Below are 8,620 nucleotides of genomic sequence, written 5' to 3'. Positions count from 1 at the left end.
TTTTAACCATGTTCATGATTTAAAAGAGAGTTTAAAATTAAATATTCTCTTTTATAAGTTTCTACAAAAGATTAAGAAAAGATTTGATATCTTTCCTTATTTGTAGATTAAAAGAGATTTTAATTTTAGAGATAACTTTCTTTTATACAAATGTTAAAAGAAAGATTTTAATTTATTAAATTTCCTTTTTATAAACCAATCATGAAGGGATAAAATTATTGGAGAAATTTATAAATTTCCGGAAGCAAATAAGGAAGTTTTAATTGGTGTTTAAAATTTTATTTGCTTGGAAGTTTATTGTTGTGGCCGGCCATTGAATTTTGAAAAGAAAAATTGTTTTAATTAAATAAATTTTCCTTTTCATTGGCTAAAGAATTAAGGAAGTTTTTATTAAATTTTCCTTATTTGCCAAGACCAAGGATTATAAAAGAGGGGTAGAGAAGGCTTCAAGGCTAACGACTCTATTCTATTTCTTCCTCTTTTCCTTGGTGGTGGCCGGCCCTATTTCTCTCCTCTCCTCTTGTTGGCCGAAACTTATCTCTTGGTGGAGCTTTTGTTAGTGGCCGGATCAAGGAAGGAGAAGAAGGAGAGAAAGCAAGCCTCGTTTCTAGCATCCCTTGGAGCATGGTGGTGGTGGCCGAACCTCTTCATCCTAGAAGATGTTTTGATGGCCGAAACTTGCAAGGAAGAAGAAGGTGATTGGTGGTTTCTCATCTCGGAAGATCGTTGCCCACACAACGTCCGAGGTTAGAAGAGGAATACGGTAGAAGATCAAGAGGTCTTTCTAAAAGGTATAACTAGTAATTTTTCTTTCCGCATCATACTAGTTATTTTTGGAAATAATACCAAATACAAGAGGCATACGATTCTAGAGTTTCGAATTTGTTTTCGATATAGTGTTCTTTTGTTTTTCTTTCCCTTGTGATTTGATTGTTCTTTTCGGTTAACCTAAAGTTATTTTAGGAAATTAAATATTATCTTTCCATAAAAGGTTTTGTCTAGTCGGTGGTGGTTGCTCCCATATCCAAGAAGGCCGTGTACCTCGCCACGTCAGTACTGGGAACCAATTATGGAAATTAATATTTAATGGAATTAATAACTTAAGGTGATTTGGGTCGAACGTGTTAAGTTCCGCAGGAGATCCAAGTCAAAACCTAAAAGAACAAATAGATTAAGTTTTGGATCAAACGTGTTAAGTTCCGCAGGCGATCCAAAATTTAATTTAAAAGAACACATGGTAGCTAGGAAAAGGTTCAGGCCTTTGTACAAAATTTTTGTACAGTGGAACCTCTAGGTTTTCCGAGTAGCAACCAACAATTGGTATCAGAGCTAGGGTTTTGCCTCTGTGTATTTGGTATTAGTTTAATTATGCACATGTCATACATAATTTAGGCAGGTTAATAGTAGGATGTGCTAACTTTGTGGATGCAGGATCCAACTATTATGGCTTATAGTTATTATGTGTGATTGGACCCTTGGACATGTCAAGGGCATTTTATTGTGTGTGCATGATTGTATTATAAAATACAGCAGGAGCTGTATTTAGTTTTATTAGGATTTTATTTTTGATCTAGTTACATGTACATTCCTTTTATGGAATATAGGATCGATGGATGTAAATTTTATTTTATGTTCGATCTAGTTTACATGTACATTCCTTCGAGGAATATAGGATCAAAATGTAAAGTTCTATTTATGTCGCGGATCGAATCTTGCAAAGCGTGGAACCTTCTAAGGACCAGAGGCGCAGCGGAACTAGGAGCAAGATGGATGCGACAGCTAGACCCGGTGGCAGTGGCCAAATATGGCAGCAGCTTGGGATGACAACACACGGAGGACAACTAGAGATAAAAGCCATAATAGTTGAAAATTAGATTTTCTATTTATTGCTTTTATATTGTGCTGTGTGTGCATGTTAGTTTACATATTTAGTAGGCTAGCATAGTTAAAATTCCTCATTTAAAAATAACTAAGTGGGAGAGGGATTTTTAAGTAAATCCCATGGTCTCCATTACTGGTTTGTAAGTGATGCAAACAAGCTTGCGCGTTGGCTCTGAGTGCCTTCCTCCATAACGGATGAGCTTGTTTGTGGATCACTAGAACAGACTTCCATTTTTGGATGACTATAGGAAGTTAATTAAGAGCGTGTGATCTTCCCCTACGGAAGGGGCATAATCTTATTAATGGACTTAGTGTCAAGTAATGGTATACACTTAGACACATCTAATAGTATCCTCCCCATCGGAGTCACTGCTATTATTTGTGTGACCAAATGATACCAACTATTAATTTTATTTGTCAAAAAGTTAGGTTGATAAGATAATAAAATTAATGGGTTAAAACCCTCCTTTTACAAATGTTGAATTTGTATACGTCCACACTAACGTGGCATGCAAAATTCATGGTGTTTGAGGTGTTGGTGAATTTAAATAATATTGTTTGAGGAATCAATATTTTTTTTTAAAATTCAAAAGTTTTTGACCAAATATTTGATCAAAGACATATCAACTATTAATTTTATTTCGTCATAAAGTAAAGTTGACGAGATAATAAAATTAATGAATAAAATCTCCTCTTCGATTTTGTATACGTCCACACTATCGTGGCATACAAAATTCATGGGGATTTTTAAGGAGTTGATCTTGACCAAGTATTTTTTTGATTCTTAGGATTTAAAATGTTTGTCAATCCCCTAGTAGTCATACTATAGAAAAGACTTAGTAATCTCAATTGTAATGATTGGAAATAGGACTTGGACATTAAGGTAGACTGTCTTCTTAGAACTAAGAACAATATAGGTGTATTTAATTCATTAGTTGAAACATGTTTAGTGGTGTTATCTATCAGAACCTAGAGTGTAGATACAGATGCCATTAATCATGTCCGCAATTCATTGCAGGGTTCCAGGAAACCCGGCAACTAAATGAAAATTAAAACACCGTCTACATGGGAACTACTGTAAAAATGGTAGTTGTTGCAGTGGGAGATGTTTAAGAATAAAATATGGATTTTTGAGTAATTGTCTTTACGCACCAAGTTTAGAAAGAACTAGTTTTCAGTTTCTAAACTATTCAAAGAACTTGATATTCTACCTCTTTTAATAACAAAGTTGTTATTAAGAAAAAGATGGAAGTTATCTGTTCTGGTACGTTGGTTGGCAATTTATAAATCCAATAACTCTCACGATGCAACAAATGGAAAGAGAAAGTAACCTTCGAAAATGAACCAATTATATCTTTGGCATCTAAGGCTAGGTTATATTAACTTGAGTAGGATTCATTGGTAGCTGATGAACTTTTGGGTTCATTAGTAGTGGAAATCTTTCCAACCTATGAGTCTTACTTGGAAGGAAAAATAACCAAGAAGCTTTTAAGTCTAAGGGGTATGGAGTCAAAGATATATTGGAATTGGTTCATTCTGATTTGTGTGATCCTATGAGCATCCAGGCAAGAGGTTGTTTCAAATATTTCGTCTATTTTATAGACAACTATTTGAGATACGGATATATTTACTTGATGTGCCGCAAGTCTAAGTGCTTTGATTAGTTTAAAGAGTACGAGGCTGATGTGGAGAAACGTCAAAAGTAAAAGTATCAAGACACTATGGTGAGATCGTAGTGGCAAATACCTCTTGGGAGAATTTAGGAGTCATTTATCAGAAGTAGGGATTCAATCCCAACTAACTGCACCTGGTACACCCCAACAGAATGGTGTAGAAAAAGGAAGGTATAGGACTCTTATGGAAATAAGTAGATTGATGAGTTATTTAGAATATTACCAAAATCATTTTAAGGATATACTCTGGAAACGGAAGTGAATATAGTACCTTCCAAAGTCAGAACTCTCTACTCATATAGAATTGCTGAATAGGTGTAAGCCTATTTTGAAGCATATTCGGATTCGGGTAGTCCAGCACATATGCAGAAGAGAGACAATGATAAGTTGGACACAAATTCACTCGTTTGTGGGTTATCCTAGTGAAATGAAAGTAGGTTTATAGTCTTAAAAATCAGAAGGTCATTGTTAGCATCAATGACCGATTTTTAAAAAAGGACTATGTAATAAACCATGTGCCCATAAGAAAATTTGTTCTTAAGGAAATAATAAAAGGCATGTCTGATCTAGTACCAACTGTACAAGATGAGATACCACAAGGAAACTGCAACACGTATCACAAATGATACACAATTGCAGAAAGTGTCTTGTCGTAGTAGGAGGGTTGTTAGGCACACTACAAGAAAATTGGGATTCTACAACACTTAAAAGACAACATTTTTTATAAAAAGCGTTGTCTTTTTTCCTTTTACAACGCTTTTAGTGAAAAGCGTTGTCTATTTCTTTATGTTCTTACTAATAGACAATGCTTTTTTAAAAACCGTTGTCTATTAATGATTTTTATGGATCAAAGACAACGTTTCTTGAAAAGCGTTGTCTATTGCTATTTTTTTTAGTGTATATGACAACGCTTCTTGATTTTTAGTGGGTCAAAGATGTCGATCCTTTTAATCCCGAGCTTGACTTCTGCTCTGCGCGCCCGATTCCTCTCTTCCCAGATCTCCCCTCTGCTTGACGCGCTCTCTCTCACGGACGACTCGAAGACGACGGAACGGAGCTTCGACCTTCGGCGATCGACAGTGTCACTTGAGGAGGAAGTCGCCGGATCTCGACGACACCGGCGAAGTCCAAGCCATCTTTAGTAATCGATACCTAGGGCACGACTGATCGCCTGCTTCTCGCCGGACCTTTTCTTCTTTCCTTGGCACCGCCGGTGTAGATTTATTCCCGGAGCCTCAAGGATGAGCTATCTTGTTCTTCTTTGATTTCCCGCAAACCTCAGCGCCGAACCTTTCCTCGATTCCTCCTCTTCCTCTTGTGGCGCTGTGCCCTAGCCGGATCTTGGAGGTAAGGCATCGTACTCTGTGGGTTGTTGAGATGTTGTGTGACCGATTCTTCTTTTCCCTTGCTCACCAGAGACGTTTGATTGTTGAGGTAATCTGGTGGGGGAGTCTTCTTCCGGCAGCAACCATCTATGGTTGAGGATCAGCAGAAAGTGAACTGTTGATTGCCTCTAAACCTTACGTGAGAAAGATTCCAGCAGGGAAGTTTAGTTTTGTGGTGTTCTTTGGTCCCATCAACTACTCTTTCATGGTAGTAACGATTCTGGATTGGGGATCAACAGAAGGGGCTGAGCTTGAGGTATGTGTCGGGGTTTTGATACATGATGTAGATGATTGTTAGATAGGTTTATGTGTTGAATTAGGGATAAATTGGATCACATTGGTTAATTGAATTTAGAATAGCACATGTGTAGTTGAATTTAGATCATGGTGTAATCTGATCATTTAGTAGTTAATTGTGCGGACAAGTTGTTTTGTTTACAGTTTTTTTTTCTTTTCTCTATTTTTGAGTAATTTATTTCTGCTCGAGAAATTTGTACTTTGACACTTTTATTACTTGTAAGTTGTATCCATGTTCTCTTTTATATAATGCTCAGTTAGATTAACATAGGGACATTGCAACTGATATATCTATATATTCTGGAACTCTATAAAATCAATTACTAGTGCTTGGTTGTTACATTGCACTATCCTTGCAGTTAAGATTGGGAGGCCAGGGTATAGGGTCTCAAAGCAATTTGATCCAGAGACAAAACAACGGTCTCTTCTATTTCAGGTTTCACCTAGTACTTTTATAATATTTTGATTAATATATCTGGTATTATGATTTCAATTTGCACACATTATGATTTCATTGACTCATGCCCATCAAGTGTTTGATTAAATGTCTCTTCCATTGTATATGTTTTAGTTGATACAATTTCTTTAGTTTAATTCCAAGTAATGCTTGTTAGTTTAGTGATTTATGCTCCTATGATGTTTGTTCTTTATTTGAATGTAACTAGTTTAGGTTTTGTCACATGCTCTAGTTTATGTTCCTATGATTTATGTTCCTATGATGTTTGTTGGATTCTCTAAGGCACCGCATTCATGATGAGAATTGGAAATATATAGTAGAAATGTGAGTTCATATTTATTTTTATTAAGCATTTATGTTAATACAAAACTCATATATAAAAAATCATTAATATATGAAGGACCTTAAGATTGTTTAATTCAAACAAGGGAAGGAAAGGTAGAAAAAAAGGCTATGTGGGAAGTAGTAAAGGTATGTGTAATTATATATAACAATCTTCCTTCATGTGTATGTTTATCATTAATAATTTGTATCTAATTACCATAGGCTCCTCGACAACAAGATGCCAAACAATGTGGTTATTATGTGATGTGATTTATGAGACAAATTGTTGAAGAAGTTGAAATTATCGAGAGAAATTCCCTACGATCTATAGTAATGTTTTCTTGCTTATGTCTCAAATTATTTGAAATAAACTATTTAAAATTTGCAAAGTCAATGTTGATTTTTTTTCATTAATGTTCACAGTTCACACAAAAGGAGTATTCTCAAGAAGAAATTGATGAGGTGCGATCGGAGTTGGCAGAATGTATACAAGATCATATTTATGAGTAGATGCGTTCAAGTTTATGTAAGTTCATTACCTTGTTTTAGCTAAAGTTTATGTAAGTTCATTATCTTTAGCAAGAAGCAACTTCTTGCTTCTTTGGAATCCATTATCAGCTATGCTTGTTAGTTTTTTCCTGCACTCTCATATTTTCAATGGATTGGCCATGGACATTGTATCTCTTAGTTCTGTTTCGTGGAAGGTTTCTGACAAATTGAATTTCCAGATACAATAGCTTTTATCTCTCAGATTATTGCAGCTTAGATACAGGAATACCTGTCCATTTGCTGACTATTTCTGCTGTCACAGCCAACCCTTTGTTTCAAAGTATTTTGATGTTATTGATCCTTCAAGGACGAACAACAATCTTTGACAAAGTTTCAGAACAAGGTAGCAGCAACTTGATTTCTTAACTTACCTTTGCTAATGATATCATTTTGTTCTTTTTGCTCATATCAAGATTGTGTGAGTGATATTGTCCAATTGAAGATGGACATTCTGGAATCAGACTGTGTTCATCTTTTATGCTGAATTGAGAGCTACTAATATATAATTGGTACAACTTCCACTCTAGAACATAGAACCATTTGTTTCAACAAGGTGTAGTAAAGTGTCAAATTACAAACTTTAACACCTCTTTACCATCATTTCTAGACATTATGATTTCATTCTTTTCCATTAGTAAAGTGTCCATCTCTTGCAATTATGAAGCATGACATTCTACATTCTCTACAATTAACTGTTTGACGAACAATCCACAAACTGCATTGTGATTCGTTTGTGGATTGTTATGGCTATAACATCTATGCTTGTTGATTCTTGTTTCATCTCTCGTCTAAACTATTAAATTTTAGATTATTTTTCCTTTCGTCCTGAACAAACTTTGATTTCACAGTTAGACCTTTTAGTTTTATGGAAATCTACATTCGTATAAGAGTTGAATGAAATCTAGATATCAAAATATTGTCTAGTGAAATGTGGAAACGTTGATGAGTTCATTCCATTTTTTGAAGCCTACTGCTTCTTGTTTATGATGAGTGGATGAAACGTTGGTGAGCTCATTCCAAATTCTGAAGCCTACTGCTTCTGTAAAGAAACAGTTATGCTGTAGGAATTCATTCTGTTGAATCCATTCTGAAGCTTACTGCACATACTAAAGAATTCATTCCATTCTGAAGCCTACTGCACAGACTAAAGAATTCATTCTGTTGAATCCAGATTTTCTATCCAGATTTTCTATGGCACTACATCTAGAATTATGATTATTTTGTCTTTCTCAATCCAGATTTTCTCATTATTGTATGGTGTGAACTGTGACCTTTATTTTCAGCTTTAAGAGTTAAAAATATCTTTTGCATTATACTGATGGTATTATTTTCTGTGGCAGATACACAGTGGTAGGTGTTTTGTGCCAAGTCTCAAGCCGACAATCCTTTTTGAACAATATTTCTAGTAGAAGTAAGCATGCAGATCGTTATCTTCGAGGCCGGCTCACTATTTTGTGTTTGTTTGTTTTAAATTTGAATGTCACTATCTACTATGAAACAGAACTATTTAGTCTTTGTATATAGTTGAATTCTTCTATAAATTCTAATATTTTGTGGTTGTATTCTATTGTTTTGGTTTCAGTTTGAAATCATTAGCCGAGCTGATTAAATGTTATTTTATATGTCAAATTCGAATCTAGACATGGTAAAAGAAAATTAATAGTTTTGTAAATATAAAAAAATGATTTTGAAAATAGTTTTTTTATTTTTTATTTTAAAAAGACAACGTTTTTAAAGCGTTGTAAAAGTGTTGTCTTTGCCAAAAACAACAACGTTTTTAAAAGCGTTGCAATAATGTTGTTTTTCAGAAAAAAGACAACGCTTTTAAAGCGTTGCAAAAGCGTTGTCTTTGCTACAAACGACAACGCTTTTAAAGCGTTGTCGTTGAGCATACTTTTAACAACAGTGCCTTTAACAACGCTTTTTCAGGCACAAAGACAACGCTTTAAAAGCGTTGTCTATTAGCTTTTTTCTTGTAGTGGCAACCTAAAAAGATTCATGTTTTGGGAGAGAATTTTTGGACTTGATCCCTGGAGGACATGAATCTGATCTCC

At 34.8% G+C, this 8,620-nt stretch overlaps 1 long non-coding RNA gene across 2 annotated transcripts; it reads left to right on the top strand.

Moving 5' to 3' along the window:
- The first annotated feature begins 4,742 nt into the window (after positions 1–4,742).
- On the top strand, positions 4,743–8,133 carry LOC122017890. 2 transcript variants are annotated; one of them, XR_006121485.1, is made up of 7 exons: positions 4,743–5,195; positions 5,596–5,672; positions 6,094–6,164; positions 6,240–6,347; positions 6,441–6,543; positions 6,829–6,909; positions 7,907–8,133. It is a non-coding gene; the product is annotated as an uncharacterized LOC122017890 (long non-coding RNA). The 2 variants fall into 2 exon arrangements; XR_006121486.1 differs by lacking the exon at positions 6,094–6,164.
- Positions 8,134–8,620: the final 487 nt, after the last annotated feature.

This window comes from Zingiber officinale, chromosome 8B (genome assembly GCF_018446385.1).
Source record: "Zingiber officinale cultivar Zhangliang chromosome 8B, Zo_v1.1, whole genome shotgun sequence".
NCBI lineage: Eukaryota > Viridiplantae > Streptophyta > Magnoliopsida > Zingiberales > Zingiberaceae > Zingiber > Zingiber officinale.
The sequence above is the reverse complement of the archived record's forward strand: the minus strand, read 5'-3'. Positions and strand labels throughout refer to the sequence as shown.